Raw genomic sequence first — 24,008 nt, forward strand, 5'->3', positions numbered from 1 at the left:
GAATAAAGAGGAAACAGGTTGGCTTCCATCACAGTGAGGAATGTGGGGAATCCACTGTGATGGATGTTTAAGTTAAGTTTTATGTAGTTATGTGTCTTGTTGCTTTTTTTTAGTATGGCTGTATGGTAATTCGCAAATCACTGTACCTGAATTGGTACACGAGACAATAAAAGACCTTTGAAACCATGCTATGATACCATCTTCTTTAGTGTCATCTAAACCTTGCACATTCACACCTAAATCGTTGGTATAAACCTCAAAGCAGCAGCACTGATCCCTGAGATACACCACTAGCCACAGGACTCCAATGCAAATAAAAACCTTCCACCACACGCTCTGTTTCTTTCCATGATGCCATTTCTGTATCCGGGCAGCCTGCTACGCAAACCCTGCACCACCCTGCCTGAGGTCATTTGTGGCCGGCCCTGATCTTTTCTCACCTCCAGCTCTTCACTCCAGCCCTACTTTCAGTCTGAAGAAGGGTCCCGACCCAAAACGCCACCCATCCTTTTTCTCCAGTGATGCTGCCCGGGGGGGGGGGGGGGGGGGGGGGAGGGGGGGAGGGGGGGTGCAACGGGGAATCACCTGCTGCCACGTGCGGTGGCAGGCCTTGTTCACCGCCGTGAGACGATAAGATTGTTCGATTCACTTTTTGTAACTTCCTACACATACCATACTGCAGATGGTGGTTTAAACCGAAGATAGACATTAATTTGTAACTTTGGCGGCTCATGTACACTGTAGGTGAGGTTTGCTGTATGATTTCCTTATTCCCTTATCGTGTTTCTGTACACTGTGAATGGATCGATTGTAATTAAGTATTGTTTTTCTGCTGACTGGTTAGCACGCAACAAGAATTTGTTTAATATACCTCGGTACACGTGACAATAAACTAAACTGACTCGCTGAATTACTCCAGCACTTTGTGTCTATCAGTGATTAGAATGGAGAGTTCAGGTGTAAGTGTAATATAAGGGTTAAACTGACAATTTCAGCTAAAATTTAAAATGGATTTATCAGCAAAGTTAGCAGCCTCTCGAAAACAAGTTTCCAGACGCGTTATCTCCTCGCACCTGTGATCATTGCCTGGGAATGCAGTCTTCAAGGCAATTCTATGGGAAAGCGTAATGTTGGCAAACACAACACAACAGCAATAGTTGGGTAGACCACCCACGCCCCCTGCTGCTAGTAGCGCAGAAACGTTGCAGACAAGCGGGGCTTATGATTGGCTCGGGGAGGGGGCAGTGGCGCGGTCTGCTCTGATACGAAATGCCTTAAAGGATGGGGTTGGGCACCCTTTCGGTGAAAGAACCTCAGCCTTGGACCGAGTCGCGAACGGTGCCAGTTGATCTTGAATGAAACATTCTGTGGCGTGCTCTGATGAGTTTGCGAGTGCGTACGGGTTTACATGAGTGTATGTAGAAACACCCTGTGGCATGCTCTGCTGTGTACTCGGGGTTTGCCAGTGCGTTTGGGGATATTCGATGATATGTGAGTGTATGTGCCTTATTTAGTAGTGTAATAAATGACTGCGTGAATCAAAACTGTTATCTGAATGTAGTGATTTATCGAACACAACAGTAATACATCCACGTCTGTCGATGTTACAAAGGTAACGAGCAATGCTGTATATGGGGAGGATGCCAAGAGATTTCTGGCAGATTGAACATGTCAATGGAATGACCAAGGCCATGTCAGATGAAACTCGCACCCACTCTCTCCATGCACTAAACAATATCCCTCGGCTGGCATCAACTCCTCTTCTGTGCCATTTTCCTCCAACGCTCAATTTTTCAATCTGTCAAATATTAATCTATCTCTGCCTTAAAGTGGCACAGTTTAGAGAAGCACAGTTTAGTGCAGCTGTTAGAGCTGCGACCTTACAGCACCAGAGACCCAGATTTGATCTTGACCTCAGTGTGGAGTTTGCACATTCTTTCTGTGGGCGTGTGGGTTTCCTCTAGATCCATCTTCTTCCTACATCCCAAACACTTGCAGCTAAGTAAGTTAGCTAGCCTATGTACATTGCCCCGAGTGTGCTTGAAATAATAATAATAATAACAATAATAATAATAATAATAATATAATAATAATAGACTTTATTGTCATTCAGAACTATACACCAGACAAGTGCATATTTGAACAAAATTCAATTGCATCTGGCTCACAATGTAACAGAATAATAAAATAGATAAAATAAAATAAAAAAGTAACTCGCACATAAAAGAAGGAGAATATGACTGAGTTAAATAATGGTGGCGGATTATTGGGAATTCAAGAGTCTGATGGCTCGGGGGAAGAAGCTATTGCAGAACCTGGCTGTTCTGCTCCATGTGCTGCAGTACCTTTGACCAGAGGGCAGCAGGGTGAACAGTCCATGATGGAGATGGGTGGGGTCTTTAATAATGTTTTTGGCCTTGGACAAGCAGCGTTTGTGTGCAATGTCCTGGATGGAAGGAAGTGAAGTCCCGATGATTTTCTGAGCCGTCCTCACCACTCTCTGCACGGACTTCTAGTCTGAGGCTTTGCAGTCCCCAGACCAGACAGAGATGCAGTTGGTCAGTATGCTCTCTATGGTGCCTCTGTAGAAAGTGGTGAGGATGGGATGGGGGAGGTGTGCTCTTCTCATCCGGCTCAGAAAGTGCAAATGCTGTTGGGCTCTCTTGACTAGAGATGTAGTGTGTAGGGACCAGGTCAGACTGTCTGTTATCTGCACCCCCAGGTACTTAGTGCTACTGACTAACTCCACAGCGGTGTCACTGATGTGTTTCTCCTGAGGTCAACGATGATCTCCTTTGTTTTGTCGACATTCAGGACCAGATTGTTCATGTTGCACCAGTCCACCAGTTGTTTCACCTCCTCCCTGTAAGCCAGTTCATTGTCGTCCCGTATAAGGCCCACCACTGTTGTGTCATCCGCGTACTTCATGATGTGGTTTGTACTGAACCTGGCACAACAGTCGTGGGTCATCAGGGTGAACAACAGTGGACTCAGGATGCAGCCCTGAGGGGAATCGGTGCTCAGAGAGATGATGTTGGAGATGTTGTTTCCAACCCGCACTGACTGGGGTCTGTCAGTGAGGAAGTCCAGTAGCCAGTTACACAAGGGGTGCTAAGGCCCAATGGACCCAATTTGCTTACCAAGTGCTGAGGGATGATCGTGTTGAATGCTGAACTGAAGTCCACGAACAGCACACGCACATGTGTGTTCTTCTCCAGATGTGCCAGGCTCAGGTTGAGTGCAGAGGATATGGCATCCTCTGTGGAGCGGTTTGGCCGGTAAGCAAACTGGAACGGGTCGTGTGGGGCGGAGTCTGGAGATAATATGGTCCTTGACCAGCCTCTCGAAGCACTTCATCATTATGGGAGTGAGTGCTACAGGGCGGTAATCGTTGAGACATGTGATTGTGGATTTTTTTGGCACTGGTATGATGGTGGCAGTCTTGAAGCATGATGGGACAACAGTCTGGTTCAGCAAGGTGTTGAAGATGTCAGTGAGGACATGTGCCACCTGATCAGCACATTCCCTGAGCACCCGGCCTGGTATGTTATCAGGGCCTGCCGCCTTCTGTGCGTTGACTCTTCTTAGGGTCCTCCGGACATCTGCTGTGTCGAGACTGAGTGCCTGTTCATCATGGTGAGGAATAGCTTTCCTCGCAGGTGTGTTGTTGAGTGCCTTGAACCGTCCAAAATATTTATTGTTCATTGAGAAAGTTTGTGCTGTCTTCACAGGGCGGTGGAGCAGTCCTATAGTCTGTGATGGTTTGGATTCCCTGCCACATGCGCCTGGTGTTCATGGGGTCATGAAAGAAACTCTGGATTTAATGGATGTGAAAGTAGGATAACAGAACTAATGAGCTAGTGTGGACTCAGTGGGTGGAAGGACTGGTTTCCAAGCTATATCTGTAAACCTAAATATAGCTAAGTATTTTAGCTACATTTGTATAGGTGTGTGGAGAGGGATCCTCTGCCTAAGGGATAAGTCTGTATAGTGGCAACTTTAGTCCTTCCCAATAAAGTCCTTAAGCTTACCGTTGAAGAAGTGGAGCGATATGTTTTGACGCAAAACAACAACAGAGAGATCTTCAAGATGTTTCAGTTTAGTTAGTCGTTTATTGAAGTAGCAATAGAACCAGATTAGTATATCTCCCGTCGTATAACTTCTGTGGTAAGAACTTAATATCTCACCATCGCTCCTTCGTATCCTGTAATTGACTTGCTAAAACCTTGTATCTTAGCAGGCTCCTCTTGTGACTGAAGCATTACGTCCGTGCATTCTAAATTATACTCACATTCTAACTGCACCCCTGGCTCCTCCCAGTCCATATATGTCCATTATGACCATATATGCAAGCCTAGTACTCATCCGATGACAATCCTCAAGCGTCCAAAAATAATACAAGATACAAAATCTGATATACTAAAATAGCTAATAAACACAAATGGCTCCTACAGTCTGTCTTTGTTTGTTTGTTAATTTGTTCCAGTTAAGGCAATGTGCACAAGGCAGCAAGCCAACAGCCGCTTGTCTTTTTCTTTTCACTTTTAATTTCAAGTTTTCGTGTACCTTGTACTGTTGTGACTGTTGGCAGGCCAATTTCCCTCCGGGGATGAATAATGTTTTATTGTATCTTAACGTTTACCTTAGAGTGAAAAGAAGGAACTGCAGGTGCTGATTTACAAAACATTTACTTGTCATAAAACCCTCCCCCCGCCCCAGGGTTTTATATGTTTCAAGATCTATTATCTACTAGAAAAGAGGGCCCGTTGGGCCCGTCCCCACACCCCCCATTCTCTCCTCCCCCAGCCCCACCCTTACTCTCCAAGTGTGCCCGTTGGGGAGGGCCCGTTGGGCCCGTCCCCACACCCCCCATTCTCTCCTCCCCCAGCCCCACTCTTACTCTCCAAGATGTTTTTTTTTTTTTTCCTAATCAGATGTGCAGTACTTTGGTCAACGTGGGTTGTTTTTAAATGTGCTATACAAATAAAAGTGACTTGACTTGACTTGACTTGACTTGCAATAACAAAAAAGACTTCTTGGAAGCTTTTCGAAACAATGTAGCCGTCACAAGCTGAAAACTAAATCCTTGCTGAAAACTAAATGCTTTTCTGTAAACTTTTTGAAACAAATGTAGCCCCTTGACCGTCTTGGAGGAGTAGGGTTTGTAAGTTAAACTTCCGTACATACACACATACATCCCTACATACGAACGCAGAGTTTTAGTATTATATAGATATAGATAGATAGATAGATAGATAGATAGATAGATAGATAGATAGATAGATAGATAGATATATAGATAGATATACTAAAACTCTCGTTTGTTATCTTGTTTGTGACTGAACTTAAGCCAAAACGGTACACGATAGCGCAACAATTTTAGGCCCACCTTACTCACCATTGTCACATTAGTGATAATGCAAGTAGTTTTATTCAAATCGGTGTTATATTTTTTAAGTTATTCACATTTTAAACTTTAAAAGGAGAGGAGGGGAGGAGGAAGGGGGGAGTGGGGGAGAAGGGAGAGGGGAGGGGGGGTTGAGGAGAGAGGGGAGGGGACAGGGTGCTGTACCAATGCAGGAGAGGTTTGGGCCCAACTTTGTCTGGTCCTAAATGTATACCTAATGTTTTAAGTCATTTAGGATAGGGTCAACCCTATCATCCCAGTAATTAGCCTGGTGAATGTCCTCTGGACGGCCTCCGATGCTACCATATCCTCTTTTTTTTGTAGATGCGCCAAAACCATGTACAATATTCCAGTTATGGCCTTACCCACACCCAGTACAAAACATTCATTTTCTTAAACTCTAACCTCTTCGCAATAAAGGTAAAAATGCTGTTTTCAACCTTAATTATTTGGACCTGCCTGCAAACTTTTCGTAATTCATTTACAAGGTTTAAGCTGCTTAACTTCACTCATTTACATTCTCTCTCCATTTAGATGATAGATGTCTTTAAGAAAGAGGGGAGGGAAAACTGAGAATTCTAGACCTGTGGAAATAATGTGGAACCGGTAAAAGTTGTTTTATACATATTTGTTTTACCAGTTCTACATTTCTCCATATTGTTTCCCTCTTGAGATAACATCTTCCATAGCCAACAATGGGTTTACCCTGCATCATCCTGCCTGAGGTCATTTGTGGCTGGCCCTGATCTTTTCTTGCCTCTTGCTCTTCACCCCACTGCTTTCAGTCTGAAGAAGGGTCCCGACCCGAAACATCACCCATCCGTGTAATATAGCTAAGTCTGTCGACACGTGTAATATAGCTAAGTCTGTCGACACGTGTAATATAGCTAAGTATGTCGACGTTACAAAGGTAACGAGCTGTGCTGTCTGGGGAGGACGTAGAGAGATTTCTGGCAGATTGAACAGGTCAATTGAATGACCAAGTCTGATGAAACTCGCTCCCATACTCTCCATGCACCAACCAATATCCCTAGGTTGGCATCAACTCCTCTTCCTGATCTCGGGTGTTGTCGGTGTGGAGTTCGCACTTTCTCCGTGTGGGTTTCCTCTAGCACCAACTTCTTCCTACATCCCAAACATGTGCAGCTAAGAAGGTTAATTGGCCTCTGTAAATTGCCCCCAGTGTGCATGGAATGGATGTGAAAGTAGGATAACAGAACTAATGAGCTAGTCAGTGCAGACTCAGTGGGTGGAAGGACTGGTTTCCATGCAATATCTGAAAAACTAAAATATAGCTAAATATATCTCATGACCTGGTCTCCAACACGCGCTGATGTGGAGAATTCCAGAGATTTGTTACCCCCTGAAAGTAGGCACAGCACGGTGGCGCAGTAGTAGAGTTGCTGCCTTACAATGGCAGAGACCAGGTTTCAATCCTGATTGTGTTGATTGCGGACGATCAGCCATGATCACAATGAATGGCGGTGCTGGCTCAAAGGGCTGAATGGCCTCCTCCTGCACCTATTTTTCTATGTTTCTTTATATGTTTCTATGGTACATATTAGTCCTTAAACTGAAACTGCATTGCTATAAAAACAGGAACCCGATGAAATGGGCTCCTGGGAATTTGCATAGAGTAGAGGGACCATTCTTCCAACTGAAATGGGTTCTAAAAAAAACCCATGATACCACCAAATACGTCAGTGCCATGAAAACCAAAAGACACATGAACCAAAATAATACAAAATTTACAGGATCATTTCAATTGTAAACCATCAGAACTTGTGAAGTTTTACAGATTTCAAGCTAGGCGATACTATCGGCAGTAATATTGTCTCATAGAGGGACCAATGTTGGTATTGTAACTTTGCATCCATCTTCAACCTTGCACTGTTTGCCAAATTTATTTATGGCTTAATCAATGAATGAATGTATTTAAAGTTATTCAACACCCATAAAGCTAAAAAAGGACATCAGAAGGGCAAAGATAGCTCTGGCAGATAGCATTAAGGGTAATCCAAATAAATTTTATGTACATAAAGAAAAAAGAGAGTGAGACCCCTCAGAAATCAAAGCAGTTAACTCTGCGTGGAGCTACAGAAGATGGGCGAGGTCCTCAATGAATATTTCTCCTCTGCTTTTTCCATGGAGAAAGACAGGAGGACTGAGGAATTTGAGGCAGTAACTGGAAGTGTCTTGAAATCAGTCACTGTTTTAAAGTCGAGGAGGTGCTGAATGTCCTGACCCATTTGAATATAGACTAATCTCCCAGGCCTGATCAGATATATCCTAGGACACTGGGAAGCCAGAGAAGAAATTGCAGGAGTCCGGGCTGAGATTTACACGTCATCATTAAATATAGGAGAGATGCCGGAGGAATGGACGGTGGCAAATGTGCCTCTATTCAAGAAGGGCTGCATTCCTATTCAAGAAAAGCCTGGGATCTTCAGGCCAGTGACCTTAACATCAGTGGTCGGAAAGTTACTAAAGAGTATTCTGAAGGATAGGATATATACGCATTCAGATGGACATGGGCTGATTAGCGATTGTCAGCATGGTTTTGTTCGTGGAGGTTGTGTTTCAAGAATATGATTGAGTCTTTTGAAGATGTGACCAAAGAGGTTGATGAAAGCAGAGCTGTAGATTTTGTATATATGGATTTCAGCAAGACATTCAATCCTGACTACAGGTGCCATCTATGGAGTCCGCGCCGACCAGCGATCACTCCGTACACAAGCACTATCCTAGACACTAGCGGCAATTGACAGCTTTTTTTTGCCGAAGCCAATTAACCTACAAACATGTACCTCTTTGGAGTGTGGGAGGAAACCGGAGCACCCAGAGACAACCCACGCAGTCAAGGGGAGAACATACAAACTCTGTACACACAGCACCCGTAGCCAGGATCGAACCTGGGACTCTAACACTGTGAGGCAGTAACTCTATCACTGCGCCACCGTGCCGCCCGTTTATACATTTACCCTTTGAACAGACTAGAGTTAGGGGAAAGGTCGGAGAGTATGAGGAATCACAGAGGGGGAGCTGCAAGAGAGGATGTTGCTGAACTCTTGTCAGAGAGAGAACTTCTTCAACGTAGACATACCTTGAGGAGATCTCCCCTCACTCTAGTCCGAAGAAGGGTCTCGACCCGAAACGTCACCCATTCCTTCTCTCCAGAGATGCTGCCTGTCCTACTGAGTTACTCCAGCACTTTGTGTCTATCTTCGGTTCAAACCAGCACTTGCAGTTCCTTCCTTCTCAAATCAAATGTTCCCTGTTAGAACTTTTACTTTCCCCTGCAGCTCTCCAATTATTTTTCTTATTTCAGTTCCCCTTTATTTCATTCAGGAGTATGAACAAAAATTCTTTTAAAAATCCACAAACTGTCTAATCCCTTAGCTATATTGCTAATGATGTGAACTGAAGAAATAAATTCTGGGCTTTTGTGCTGCTTGGCTTCCTGCTTGGTTTAACACTCTGACCAGCGAGGGCAGATATACCTTCATTATCACACCGTCTTTTTTAAGGAAGTTATGGACCTACCCTAATATCTCTCTGCCTTTCTCATGACTTGCTGCACGTACATTTGCTTCCTGTCAAGAAATGTATCTGTCATTTCAAGTCTGAACTAACATTCTTAGTTATCAATATTTTATAACAAAGCAAGACAGGTTTTTCCCAGCTGTTATCAGGCAACTGAATCATCCTACCACAACCAGAGAGCAGTGCTGAACTACTATCTACCCCTTTTATGTCCCTCAGACTATCCATAACTGGACTTTGCTGGCTTTACCTTGCACTAAATGCTATTCCCTGATCAAGTACCTATACACTGTAAATGGATCGATTGTAATCATGGATTGTCTTTCTGCTGGCTGGTCAGCGCGCAACAAAAACCTTTTTCATTGTACCTCGGTACACGTAACAATAAACTAAACTGAACTAATCATGACGCCTGGATCAAAGGCACAATGATAGCTTTTCAAATGTCACTAGAGCAGCTGGGAATTTAAATTAAATTAATTGTATAATTTGAATTTTAAAACGCAGTCTCGTTTACAGGGGGAAGGAAACTTCTAGATCATTGTTAAAGTCCAACCAGTTCACTGAGGTCCATGGGGAAAAGGAATCTGTCATCGAGTGTTGAGTAATACTACTTGGCACAGAATTATTTGCAGAAGGACTTGCCTGCATTGAGTAGTTTTGTAGATTGTGCCATGAATGTTAACTTTACTTCATCCTGGCAATGCAAAAATTCATTTCAACCATTCCCTGGATTAATTTTTACAGATTGCAGTGTTTGCAAATTCTGGTTTTCTCCTCAAGCAAAACATCACTCACGTCAACCGCAACTAAGCCTTTCACTCCTTATTTTAAAATGGATTAAAATGGAGTTCTCCTCCGCCTTTGGCGAAGGATGTCACCGTTTGTTCAATCTTCCTTTGACTGCGTCATCCCTGTTTGGTAGTCCTGTCCTCTGTATCATTATGTATCTGGATCAATTTCAAGTATTCCAACCAAGAATTTAACAAAACTCCCCTACTTCTCATTTCTTTCCCCCCTGAAATGAACCCAAGTGTTTGAGCTGCTTTTTGTTTGAATGGCTCTTAGAACCTGCCTCCCTACTTTAAGACATATGTACTTCTTATCCCCAATCTTAATTTTTCTTTTGGTGTTTATGTGCCGATAGAATTATTTAATATTCCTTGCAATTTTTTTCTTTCGATTTGACTTTTTATTTTATTTACCTTTTATTGATATATTAATCATTTGTGTGTCCATTACCCTAAATATATTACTGGTCCTTTTTCGAATATCATAGTTGACGTTGCCATCACTCACATCTCCATTTCATGAACATTTGCTGTAAATCAGTTAAGACCTTCTGGACTCTTTTTACAGCTTCTGGCTCCTCTCTCTCCCCTCGCTCCATCTGGCCAATTTATTTCCTTATCTGTTTCTACCGATCACCCATCAGCCTCTGTCTCCAAACTCCCCCCTTACTCTCCCCCTTCACCTGGTACCATCTATCACCTTCCAGTTCCCATCTCACTTCTCACTCCTACCTCTTTGTACTGGTGATCTTCCCTCTGCGCTCTTAGTCCTGGTGCAAGGTCTCGACCTGAAATGTTGATTATTCCTTTACTTCCGCAACTACTGCTGAATCCACTGAGTTTCTCCAGCAGCACGGCTGGCCTATCCCCTTCTCCCTGTGTACATAATTGGTACACGCATTCCTATCATAATGACGACGCCCATTCGATAAATAAGCTGCCTCCATCTGTTTCGTCCATCAAGTTTCTCACCATGGATTTTAAAGTTAAACTACAGATTACTGAATTTACAGGTACTTAGTTTAATTCTACTTGGATGATCCGATTATTTATTTTTTAAAGTTAAAAAAAAAATTCTTATTGGTTCCTTGGACATTAATGCTATCCTTGATATTGCAAAGAAGTTGCTCATCTCTTATTTCCCTTATCATGTTATTTCCCTCATATCATGTCATTTTAATCAGATGTGTTCCCACCACCACTCTCAATTCCACATCTTACTCACATTTCCAACAATCCTATTTACCAATTCTGCTGCTATGGAGATCTTTGAGCATTGCTACGCTCATGCAGGCAAACCGGGGACCATTCTATTACAGTGCTGACTTGTGCCTTGAGGATGGTGCAGAGACTCGAAGGAATCAGCAAATGTGTTGTTCACCACAGATAACTGGTTTAAAACATAGAACAGAGAACAGTTCAGCACAGGAACAGGCCCTTTGGTCCACAATGTCTGTGCTGAACATGATACTAAGACACAGTGCATTCAGAGAGTATTCAGACCCCTTCACTTTTTCCACATTTTGCCAAGTTATAACCTTATTTTAAAATGGATTAAATTCTTTTTTTTTATCATCAATCTACACACAATACCCCATAATAAAAAAGCGAAAACAGGTGTTTAGAAATTTTTGCAAAGTAATTATAAAGAAATAATCCACAGATTCACAACTCTCTGGGTGAAAAAGGTTTTCTTCAACTCCGTTCTAAATGGCCTACCACTTATTCTTAAACTGTGGCCCCTGGTTCTGGATGCCTCTAGCGTGTCCAATCTCTTAATAATCTTATATGTTTCAATAAGATCCCCTCTCATCCTTCTAAATTCCAGTGTGTACAAGCCCAGTCACTCCATTCTTTCAACATATGACAGTCCCGCCATCCCGGGGATTAACCTCGAGAACCTACACTGCACTCCCTCAATAGCAAGAATGTCCTTCCTCAAATTTGGAGACCAAAACTGCATACAATACTCCAGGTGTGGTCTCACTAGGGCCCTGTACAACTGCAGAAAGATGCCTTTGCTCCTATACTCAACTCCTCTTGTTATGAAGGCCAATATTCCATTAGCTTTCTTCACTGCCTGCTATACCTGCACGCTTACTTTCAGTGACTGATGAGCAAGGACACCCAGATCTCGTCTGGGTGACACCCAGATCTCTCCAGATCAAGCACTCTGATAAGGTTGTACTATACTGTAGGAGTATGATCGTTGAGGGTGGGGTGGTGGATGTTGTCTCCATGGATTTTAGTAAGGCATTGAGTTTAATTTAGTTTACTTTAGAGATACAGCATGGAAACAGGCCCTTCGGCCCACCATTGGTCCTCCTACACTTGACTATCCTACACACTTGGTACGAGTTTACAATTTTACTGAAGCCAGTTAACCTACAAATCTGTATGTCTTTGGAATGTGGGAGGAAACCGGAGCACCGGGACAAAATCAACGTGGTCACGGAGAGAATGTACAAAATCTCTACGTACAGTACCCAGAGTCAGGATTGCACCCAGGTCTCTGGAGCTGCAACGCAGAAACTTTACCATTGCGCGATCATGCCGCCCTTTGTTAAGTTCCCCATGGTAGGCTGATCCAGAAGATTAAGATGAATAGGATTAACAGTGTCTTGGATGTATGGATTCGGCACTGTCTTACCAATAAAAGACAGATAGTCGTGGTCCAAGGACAATATTCAGGCTGGAGGTGTGTGACCAGTGGAGTTCCGCAGGGATCTGTCCTGGGTTTGTGATATATGTAAAAGACTTGTACATAAACGTAGACGGATTGATTAGTAAGTTTGCAAATGACACCAAGATTGCTGGAGTTGTGGATTGAGAGGAAGGCTGTCAAGATATACAGCGAGATATAGATGAGCTATAGAAATGGGTAGCTAAATGACAGGTAGAGTTTAATCCGAGCAAGTACGAGGTGTTGCAATTTGGGAGGTCAAATATAATGGGAAATATACAATTAACGGCATGACCCTCAACAGCATTGATGTACAAAGTCAGTCCCAGGCAAGGCCTCCAGCTCCACGATGTTAGGCCGCAGAGCGACCGGAGATACGATCCGGAAAACAATCACATCTCCGGCAAGGTTAAGAGATTGAAAAAGTTTCCCCCGACCCCCTCCCCCATCCCCCACATAAAACAAACCAGAAAACATTTACACATACTTTTAGAACACACTATAAATAACAAAAAAGAAAAAAGACAGGTGGACTGTTAGCGAGGCAATCGTGGAACACTGAAAACATCTATGAAAAGTAAAGCAGAGGTCCACCTGCAACCTCTTAGTTTTCCACGGATGCAGTCAGACCTACTGGGTGTTTTCAGAACTGTTTTTTTTCCAGATATGTAACATCTGAAGTTTTTCTTTGGTTTTCATTTTAGTCATAGGGTTTCGGGTTGAGACCCTTCTTCAGACTGATATCAGGGGAATGGGTGGGACAAAGATAGAATGGAGTCGGAGATAGTAAGACTGGTGGGAGAATTGAGAAGGGGAGGGGATGGAGAGAGAGGGAAAGCAAGGGCTATTTGAAGTTGGAGAAGTCAATGTTCATACTGCTGGGGTGTAAGCAATCCAAGCGGAATATGAGGTGCTGTTTCTCCAATTTGCACTGGGCCTCACTCTGACAATGGAGGAGACCCAGAACAGAAAGGTCAGATTGGGAATGGGAGGGGAAGTTAAAGTGCTGAGCAACCGGGAGATCAGGTAGGTTAAGGCGGACTGAGCTGAGGTGTTCAGCGAAATGATTGCCGAGCCTGCACTTGGTCTCGCTGATATACAGGAGCAACTTTGGCGCAACTTGGCCACACCGATCAACATGTCCCATCTACACAAATCCCACCTGCCTGCATTTGACCAATATCCCTCTAATCTTGCTCTATCCATGTACCTGTCTAATTGTTTCTTAAATGTTGCAATAGTCCCTGCTCAACTACGTCCTCTGCCAGCTCATTCCATACACCCACCACCCTTTGTGTGAAAACGTTACCCCTCAGATTCCTATTAAATCTTTTCCCCTTCACCTCTAGTCCTCTGGTCCTCGATTCCCCTACTCTGGGCAAGAGACCATCAAGCCATCAGACCATCAGTCGTCAATTTGGGACTGAATATTGTTTAGTCCTTATTGGGCTGTGATCCTAGCAGAACCAGGCTGCATGTGTCTTAGACCAGATTATTTCTGTGCTAATGCTGTATGATGGTCCTGTCACTCATCTTAGTAGAGTCCTGATGTTGCCCTTGGCATGCCCTGTTTCAGCTATCAGCAAATCTCCCTATTGGCCTGCTTGTCGGACTCACTCCACGGATGCCTCAGTGGTAACACTGGTGACAACATTACCAGAGACATCGAGGAGGAAGCTGAGAGACCCCCAGGGATTCTCTACACTGTGACTTCTGCAGTCCCAATGTATAGTACATCTTCAGGGATACTACATTGTACCTGGATCCTGAGATCAGCAATGACTTTAATGACAATTAAAGTGATTACATTTTTAAGCTCTCTCATCTTTAAAGTTAGTGCAAGAATAGGATGGTACAAGAATACTTAGTTTTGTAAATAAATGATTGGTAACTTTTCAACCAGTTTATCTAGTAAAGCTAAGCAAAACTAAAAAAAAACAATCATCAGTTCACCTACCGCCACAACAGGTCCACGGACGATGCCATCTCCCTGGCCCAATACTCATCTCTGGAACACCTGGATAAGAGAGACACTTATGTCAGACTCCTATTCATAGACTACAGCTCTGCCATTAACACCATTACTCCATCCAAGCTCATCACCAAATTCGCCACACTTGGAGTCAGCACTCATCTCTGTAACTGGGCCCTCGGCTTCCTGACCAGAGTACAGGAAGGTGATTGAAAACCTCGTGCCCTGGTGTCGAGACAACAACCTTTCTCCCAATGCCAGCAAGACAAAGGAGATAGTGATCAACTTCAGGAAGTGACGCGATACACATACCCCGATTTGCATTGAGGGCGCCAAAGTAGAGATGGTCGAAAACTTCAGATGCCTAGGAGTAAATATCACCAACAACTTCTCCTGGACCACCCATATCAAATCAATGGCCAAGAAAGCACACCAACGCCTCTGCTTCCGTAGAAGGATTATGAAGTTCAGCATGTCCTCAACAACTCTCACCAACTTCTACAGATGTGCCATAGAAAGCATTTTATTGGGATGCTTCACAGCACGGTTTGTTAACAGCTCCATCCAAGACTCCGCAAGAAATTACAGAGAAATGTGGTCACAGTCCGGACCATCACACAAACCAACTTCCCTTCCATTGACTCCATTTATACCTCACGCTGCCTCGACAAGGCCAGCAGCAAAATCAAGGATGAATCGCACCCTGGCCACTCCCTCTTCACCCCTCTCCCAACGGGCAAAAGATATAGAAGTGTGAAAACGCACACCTCCAGATTCAGGGCAGTTTCTTCCCAGCTGTTATCAGGCAACTGAATCACCCCACCGCAACCAGAGAGCAGTCCTGAACTATTATCGATCTAATTGAAGACCCTCGGACTATCATTGATCGGACTTTACGGGCTTTATCTTGCACAAAACATTATTCACGTTATTCCCTTATCATGCATCCATACACTGTGGATGGCTCGATTGTAATCATGTAATGTCTTTCCACTGACTGGTTAGCACGCAACAAAAGCTTTTCACTGTAACGGTACACGTGACAATAAACTAAACTAAACTAAACTATTTAAATGCATTCAGGAAATTTCGAACAGCAGAATATTCAATAACTGGATTGATTGTCAAGGCAAGAAGTTGGACATTTGCAAGCCGTGCGCAGCGGGAGTATACCGGCAAGCCGTGGCCAGACCCACCAGTAGCCCCGGACCGTCCACCATGGACAAAAGACTGAGGACCCGCCTGGAAAGTCAAGCTTGCCAACCACGGACCGAGGAGGGAGGACCTGCCCAGAAATCCTGGCTCACCTGCCGCAGACTGGGGACTCACCCACCGCGGACGGAGGACCTGCACCGCAGACTGGAACCTGCCCGGAAGGCCCAGCTCGCACCCGGCAGACTGGGGACTCACCCGCCGCGGAGAGAGAACCCACTGGGTAGGTGGGACTCACCCGCAGCGAACCCACTGGGTAGGCGGGACTCACCCACCGTGGACAAACCCACTGGGTAGGCGGGATTCACCCGCCGCGGACAGAGAACCCACTGGGTTGGCGGGACTTACCAGCCGTGGAGAGAGAACCCACTGGGTAGGTGGAATTCACCCGCCGCGGACAGAGAACCCACTGGGTAGGCGGGACTCACCCACCGCGGACGGAGAACCCACTGGGTAGGCGGGACTTACCAGCCGTGGAGAGAGAACCCACTGGGTAGGCGGGACTCACCCACCGCGGACATCAGACCCGCACCGCAAACTGGAACCCGCCTGGCTCGCCCGCCCAGAGTGAAAGAAGTCAGACGGAGGGCCGGTAAGCAGACCGGCTGCGGGTGGGAATGCTCTGCCTTGATGGTGATGCTGGAGGCCCTGCAACAGCCTGGGGCTCGGCTGGATCAGGTGCCGTACCCAAAGGTCGAGCGCATTGACCGGACACGGCATATAGTGGTGGAGCAACAGTGGAGGACACAATGGCTACACTTAGCCAGGCCAACCCTGCAATGGCGGCAGGGCAACGGGCCTTCATGGACATGAACCCTGCATTTACAACAACTGGGACTTGAAAATGGTGCCAAACAAACAACTCTGAAAAGTGTCTCAGTGTATCACTACAATACACTTGTACTGTATCTGAGATACTTATCTAAGATATATCTAAGTGCTTATACTAAGTGATACTTGTACTGAACTGTATACAAAATTGAATTTCACTGCACCTCAGTATGTGACAAATAAAGTATCACGCCATACAACTTTCTTCTGAACAAAAACAATAGGGGTTCAGTGAAATGCCAACATTGTGAAACCACGTTCAAATACAAGTCATCCCCGTGGTCATTCAAATATCATCTGGAACACAAACATGTGATCAAGTATGACCAGTTGTCTACAAAAAAGGTCAATTGGCTTTCCATCCTGCACAAATCAGGGAATAAATCTTTTGCATTTCAAGAAGAAAAGCGATACACACGAATTTATTATTGCATGTTTGACAGCTTTGGACAGAATTCAGCCACTTTGTCCAAAAATGTCAACATCAAGAATGTCAAGAAGCCAAAGTCAATGGAGTCATAATCAAACCCGCAAGACATTTTAAGTTTAGTTTAGTTTAGTTTAGTTTAGAGATATAGTGTGGAAACAGGCCCTTTGACCAATCGAGTCCATGCCGACCAGCGATCCCTGCGCACTAACACTATCCTACACACACTAAGAACAATTTACAATTTTTTTACCAAGCCAATTAGCCCACAAACCTGTACGTCTTTGGAGTGTGGGAGGAAACTGGAGCTCCTGGAGAAAGCCCATACGGGTCACAGGGAGAACGTACAAATTCTGAACAGACAATACCTGTAGTCAGGATTTAACCCTGGCACTAAGGCAGCAACTCGGCCACTGTGCCACCATGATATCGTAGCAAGAAATAGCTGTCCTGGAAAGCACGTTGAAACACCCAAACACACTTGAAAAAGTGTACTGATGACTCATGACAATCCCTCCTAGTTCAATTGAATCTGAAAAATGTTTTAGTGCTGCTGGCCTCTCTGTCACGATATTGCGCACATCATTGAGTGACGAGACCATTGATACCTCACGTCTTTGAGATCTTACCTAATGACACATCTAAAGTAGGCTTACGTTTTTGAAAGAAAAGTAAATTTGCCAAGAAAGAATGATTTGATTTTTGAAAATTAATCATTTTAAATGGGGCAAAGTGATTAATTAATGATTAATCACTTTTTCAAAATGAATCAATGAATTAGTTAATCAGAAAGTAGTCCGACTTTCGGAGATCGGTGTAATTCACGAAGGAGTTGTTTGAAGGGGTTTTTGAGATCGGTGTCATTCACGAAGGAGTTTTTTGAAGAGGTTACCAAGAAGACTGTCTTCTGACTGAAGTAGGGTCTCGACCCGAAACATCACCCATTCCTTCTCTCCAGAGATGCTGCCTGTCCTGCTGGAGTTACTCCAGCATTTTGTGTCTATTTTCGGTTTAAACCAGCATCTGCAGTTCCTTCCTACACAAGAAGAATGATGAGGGCACAATGATGGATGCTGTCTATAAGGAGCCTATCAAAGTCTTCAATTAAAAGAACTAAATTGAGAATGCCACTGGAGCCTGATAAGATTTTGCTGCCTCATTCCTTCCAGGGGCAAACAGCAATGCATGCGCAAAGGGTGATGGTGCAGCAAAGTACCCAGTGCTGCAAAATCTGGCAAATGGAAGATAACACTTGGAAGAACAACAAAACAAAACAGAATCAAGAAACTCATGCAGAGGAACAGCTAATGCAAGAGGACCAGGATGATGATTAAAAACCTTCAGTGCTTGATTCTGCTCTATATCAGCAGCTTCCTCTCCAATCTAGTGAAGAGGGAGGTCATGCCTAATTTGGGAACGAGAGATTCGCTTATAGCTAAACACCTTCCACCATCACAGTTCCAATGCAAAGTAAGTGATCCTTCCCATTCCCTTTTGCAACCATTAACACTGAACATCAATAAGCAGTCAAAGGAACCCAAATGGTGCAAAATATTGCTGGGTAAGCTGCTTTGCAGATCCATTTGCTTTGCATTTAAAGAAGCTTGAGAGAAACTGAAAGGAAACAGATGATAGAAGGAACTGCAGATGCCGGTTTAAAAAAAGACGCAGAGTAACTAAGCGAGTCAGGCAAATCAGTGGGAAACATGGTTAGATGACGTTCCGAGTTAGGATCCTTCTTCAGACTGATTGTAGTCGGGGAGGGGATGGAGGAGGGAGTGGAGGAGGGGGTGACGGGGGCGCGGAATAGGGGGGAGAAGAGCTTGAAGACAAGAGGGGCAGGACAAAGCCTGGCAAGTGATAGGTGGTTACAGGTGGTTACAGGTGGGGGAGGGGAGGGGGTTGATAGGCAGATGGTTGGACAAAGGCCAGAAATGAAAAGAAAGAGAGTGTGAGATAAGGATAGTACAAATTGTGAAACCAGAGGTAAGAATATAAGTGGAAGGAGATAGAGGGAGGGAGAAGGAGAGAAATTGATTCAAATCCAGATGAGGCACAGGGAAGAGAGGAGGAAAGAAAGGGGGGCTCTTTGTAGGTTAGATACCTAAAATTGTAGAATTCAATTTTCATACATTCAGGTTGTAAACCTCCCAAGTGGAATATGAGGTGCTGTTCCTCCAGTTTATGAATGGTCTCACTCTGGCAATGAAAGAGGCCCAGGACAGGGAGGTCAGTATGGGAATGGGAAGGTGAGCTAAAATGGTTAGGAACCGGAAGATCCAGCAGGCCTTGGTGTGCCAAGCTCAAGTGTTCAGTGAAACAGTCGCCTGTTCTTGCGGATGTAAAGGAAACAGGTGGTGCATGGGAAGGAACAGCAGATGCTGATTTAAACCGAAGATAAACATTAGACAGGTGGATATAAATCATGCCAGGATATTAAACAGGATGTGAGGTTTTTTTCCAATGTTTATCGATTCTTTCAACAGAGATAATGCAGCAGATGTGTTTTTTTGGAAAATTGATTGCATTCCTCAACAGGTTGTTCTATTTAATCAAGTGCAGTGAATTCAGGCAGAGGGGAGACCTGACAGAAGTACAAAAAAGTATGTGAGGCACAGATAGTGTAGACAGTCAGAACCTATATCTTGGGGTTGAAATGTCAAACAATAGTCAGCATTGCTTTTGGGTGAGGGGCATAGTTTAAAGGAGATGTGCTGGGCTGATTATTTACACAGAGAGTGATGGATGTCTGGAAAAGGCTGCCAGGAGTGGGGGTGGAGGCCGATTTGATAGTGACATTTAAGAGGCTTTTGGATAGGGACATGGATATGCAGGAAATAATACTCTCTTGAGCATCTACAGGTGTACATTAGAGAGCATATTAACTGGTTGCATCACAAACCGGTTTGGCATGCTTTGAATCTGTAGAGCAGTATTTTGATTTACTGCTTCCCTCGTTCGACGAGTGTTGCTTGCTTATTGCAAATAAAGTAGCTACAGTTTGATAGTCACTCACGTCAAGTGTGAATCATTCCAACAGTAGCACCAATTTCTCATAGATAATATACAGTGTCCTGTTTTGTTGGAGCTCATTATCTTCAGTCTTCCCTTTATGATCTGATTCATTGGTTTTGCATGGCTTTCTAGAGCTTTGATCACTTGTCACGTGATCCAATTCCCGGGTATGTTTCCTTCCAAGTCTATCTTATTACTATTATTATTTAATTTGACTTGACTTACGTGGCTTGACTCACTATTGCTTAACTTTCTGAGCTAGGACCTGCAGTTTGCATTCTAAGTTTTCCAGATCAAGGGCTTTGACAATGGACATTCCAACACTATAGGCTGTGCTGACGTTATTAAATATGCCTCTTCTCATATGGGTCTTAGGTCTGAATCCTTATTTCTTGCTGTTTTCAGCAGGCACTGAAAAGACTGTACGGGCGGCTGAAGGTTTGGATGGGATCATGCATGGAAATGTAAAACAGATGGCCACCTGCCTATCAGATTCCTCAGGCCTCCCATTAGCTCTGCACATCCCATGGCCATTTCCTGTTCGCCAGGTAGGCCCATTTTAATAAGGTCCAAAGTACCCTAAGAAGGGCATCTCAGAAACTCTGGGGTTTCTCGGTCCACAATAAGTAATCCTTCAATTGGGAATCCAACCTTCCCTCCAGTATCACCAAACCAACTCTGGACTCTTCATACATTGCATTCTGTCGTCATTAGCACATTTACAACATGGTGCATCTGTACCAGAATGTACTCACATTATGCCACCTACAAGGCACATGCCTCGATTAGATTATATATCAGTCCTATGTCTTGAGCTGTTCTGACACTAATCATCATTTATCTGTAATGGCAAGGTGAAGCCTATTAATCCCAAGGTAGGGCTAGAAGGTATGCTCAGGATTCAGCAACCAAGTACCTTTCCGTCCCCATATATTCTGAACCCCATTCTGTAGTTGATAAAGCAAGCCCCTCAGTCTACAAGGTGATGTTGGACTCTGACCAAGTGGTATGGTATCATGTCAAACAATTAAAATGATTCAGTGAACACAGTAATCCCCAGTATCATCACATAGTGACAGATGCATGTGAAGGCGTTGACTCAATCTCCTGTCTCTAAACCACGATCACAATTGCCCTAAGTGGAACAAATTGGGGAAATAGGATCAGGCGAGCCCCATCATGAAACCTATCTCGAAGAAGCAATCGAGAAAATACTTTTCAGAAGTATTAGTCCACTGGCTTATTGGCCCTGTGAATTTGTTTGTTATCGTTGCGAGCTGTATGTCCAACCAACCAGGGGCTTTCAGGGGACACTGACCCCTCTCTTTCAGCGGGGCCCGACTTGTTGACTCTACATGATTCATCGGTACTGGCTGGGGTTGGTGTAATTTCTCGGCTGGGGGTCCTGGGGTCTCCTGTAAACTTGATCTAGATGATACCCACAAACGTCGTCATTTTGGGTGGTGCAGCAGTAGAGTTGCTACTTGACAGCGCCAGAGACCCGGGTTTGATCCCCACTATGGGCGCTGTCTGTACGGAGTTTGTACGTTCTCCCCGTGATCTCGTGGGTTTTCTCGGAGATCTTCAGTTTCCTCCCACCAAAGGTGTACAGGTATGTAGGTTAATTGGTTTGGTAGAAATGTAAATTGTCCCTGGTGTGTGTAGGGTAGCGTTAATGTGGAGGGATCGCTGGTCCGCGCGGACTCGGCGGGCTGTATCTCTAAATTAAAAAATAGAAAACTAACAAAGCCTACTCTGCAGCTTCCATGTCCTGCCTCACTTGTGCAGAGATGTGTAAATACCCTCTGGTTTCTAAAGTGTCCTCTCAGCACTTCATGAATATAGCTTACAGTAGAATGTATAACTTTCCCAGCTTTGGGCGGACGCACAGTTGCTGCTTTACAGTACCAGAGATCCGGGTTCGATTCTGATGACAGATGCTGTCTGTACAGAATTTGTACATTGTAGCGACCATAGGGATTGGTCCTGAGAGTCGAACCCTCGGAGTGGCCAGCAAGGTCACGTGGTGGTTTTGGCGCCCAAAACCAGTCAGTGGGAAGAGAACTTCGATGTGAACAGTTTGAGTTAATGGTTGTCTGTAATCTCGTTTGTTATCCTTTGTAATTGAATATTGCTGCCATATTGGTGACCCCGACGTGATCTAGCCGATCATCTACCATGGAGGGACACGACGCCCCTGCTTTGGTTCTAACACCCGGCGTACCGCAGCTAAACGCGGTCAGCGTTCATCTTCCTCCGTTTTGGGCGCATCAACCACACCTTTGGTTTGCCCATGCTGAAGCGCAGTTCCACCTGAGAAACATCTCGGTGGATGAGACAAAGTATTATTACCTGGTCAGCGCCCTACCGCCGGAGACGTCCGCACGGGTGATGCAGTTCGTCACCGCCCCTCCGGCAGAGGGCAAGTACGAGGAGCTGAAGGTACTCATGCTTCGAGCCTTCGGGTTCAGTAGGCATGATCGAGCTGAGAGGCATATGCACCTACCGGATCTCGGAGATCGGCTGCCGTCCGCCCTCATGGCCGAAATGTTGGCGCTGGCAGGTGAGCACAAGCATTGCCTCATGTTCGAGCAGGCATTCCGAGAGCAACTTCCAGAAGATGTTAGGCTTATGCTCACGGATTGTTCTTTTAAGGACCCCGTGGCATACGCGGAGAAAGCTGATGCGCTCATGGCGTCGAAATCGAAAAAACACAGTTCGATCAACACGGTCTCGGCACCATCGGGCAGCCCGCAGTGGCATCAAAATGGCGCCGCGACTCCCGCCATTTCTCTGAAACCCCACCAAAAAGATCTGCACAAGTGCTTCTGGTGTTATTATCATCTGAGATGGGGTGGAGAAGCCCGCAACTGCCGCTCACCTTGCACTTTCTCGGGAAATGCCTCGGCCGATCGTACATAGAGGCAGTTGCGATTGGCCAGAACCGACGCCTCTACGTCAGAGATCGATTCACAGACACAGAGTTCTTGGTCGACACGGGAGCCATAGTCAGCATCGTACCGCCGACCGACCTTGAAGCCCGATCGGGTAAGAAAGGGCCTACCCTCATCGCGGTTAACAGTAGCCCCATCCGCACGTATGGTACGCGGGCAATGTCTCTGTCTTTAGGCACCCGCACGTACGAATGGTCGTTTATCGTCGCGGAAGTTGGTCAGGCGATCCTGGGCGCAGATTTCCTCTGGGCATTTTCGCTAGTAGCCGATGTCCGAGGTAAAGGCCTTCGTAGCTCCGCCAGCAGCGATGAGCCGCTGCTCCACCGCCGGCCACCCCGCCCAGCCCAACTGTCCAGGCCGTTGTCGCGGCCTCCGACCCGTATGCTGCGGTCCTGGCTGTTTCCGGAGCTGCTCGTTCAGCGTTTCGACGCCCCTTCTGCAAAGCACGGCGTTGTCCATTACATTTCCACCGAGGGGCCCCTCGTTTTCGCTCAGGCCCGGAGGTTGCCGCCGGACAAACTGATGGTAGCGCGTGAAGAATTTCAGAAGATGGAACAAATGAGCATTGTCCGTCGGTCCGACAGCCCGTGGGCCTCTCCATTGCATATGGTCTCCAAAGCATCTGGGTGGTGGAGACCATGTGGAGATTACTGGCGCCTTAACGCCGTCACTACGGCAGACCGCTACCCCATACCGCACATCCAAGACTTCTCGTCTAGGCTGGAAGGTGCCATGGTATTCTTCAAAATTGATTTGGTGCGGGGGTACCACCAGATTCCTGTGCATCCGGAAGACGTGCTGAAGAGTGCCACGATCACTCCGTTCGGGTTGTTCGAATGGTTGCGTATGCCTTTCGGTATGCACAGGCTTTCCAGCGGCTTATGGACCATGTTGGTCGGGAATTGTCTTTTGTTTTCATTTATTTGGATGATATCCTGGTCGCCAGTCGCTCGGAGCAGGAACACCTGGTCCATTTACGGACCGTGTTCCGGCGGCTTCAAGACCACAGGCTCATCATCCACCCCTCCGTGTCAATTTGGCCTCCCCTCCATTGATTTCTTAGGACACCGGATCACCTCAGCCGGCGCCACTCCTTTGCCCGAAAAAGTGGAGGCTGTTCGTGCCTTCCCGTGACCCACCACAGTAAAGGGGTTGCAGGAGTTCGTGGGGATG

The 24,008-nt window shown here is 45.4% G+C and overlaps 1 protein-coding gene across 1 annotated transcript in view; it reads right to left on the minus strand.

Annotated features, from left to right (window-relative positions):
- The window catches only part of LOC144598918 (NXPE family member 3-like), a 61,007-nt gene extending 46,566 nt beyond the window's left edge, over positions 1–14,441 (minus strand). The window contains exon 1 of the mRNA XM_078409499.1: positions 14,382–14,441. The gene's annotated coding sequence lies outside the window, so the exon portion shown is untranslated. The remainder of the gene's footprint in view (positions 1–14,381) is intronic.
- Between the last annotated feature and the right edge of the window lie 9,567 nt (positions 14,442–24,008).

Source organism: Rhinoraja longicauda, chromosome 12 (assembly GCF_053455715.1).
Source record: "Rhinoraja longicauda isolate Sanriku21f chromosome 12, sRhiLon1.1, whole genome shotgun sequence".
Classification (NCBI taxonomy): Eukaryota; Metazoa; Chordata; class Chondrichthyes; order Rajiformes; family Arhynchobatidae; genus Rhinoraja; species Rhinoraja longicauda.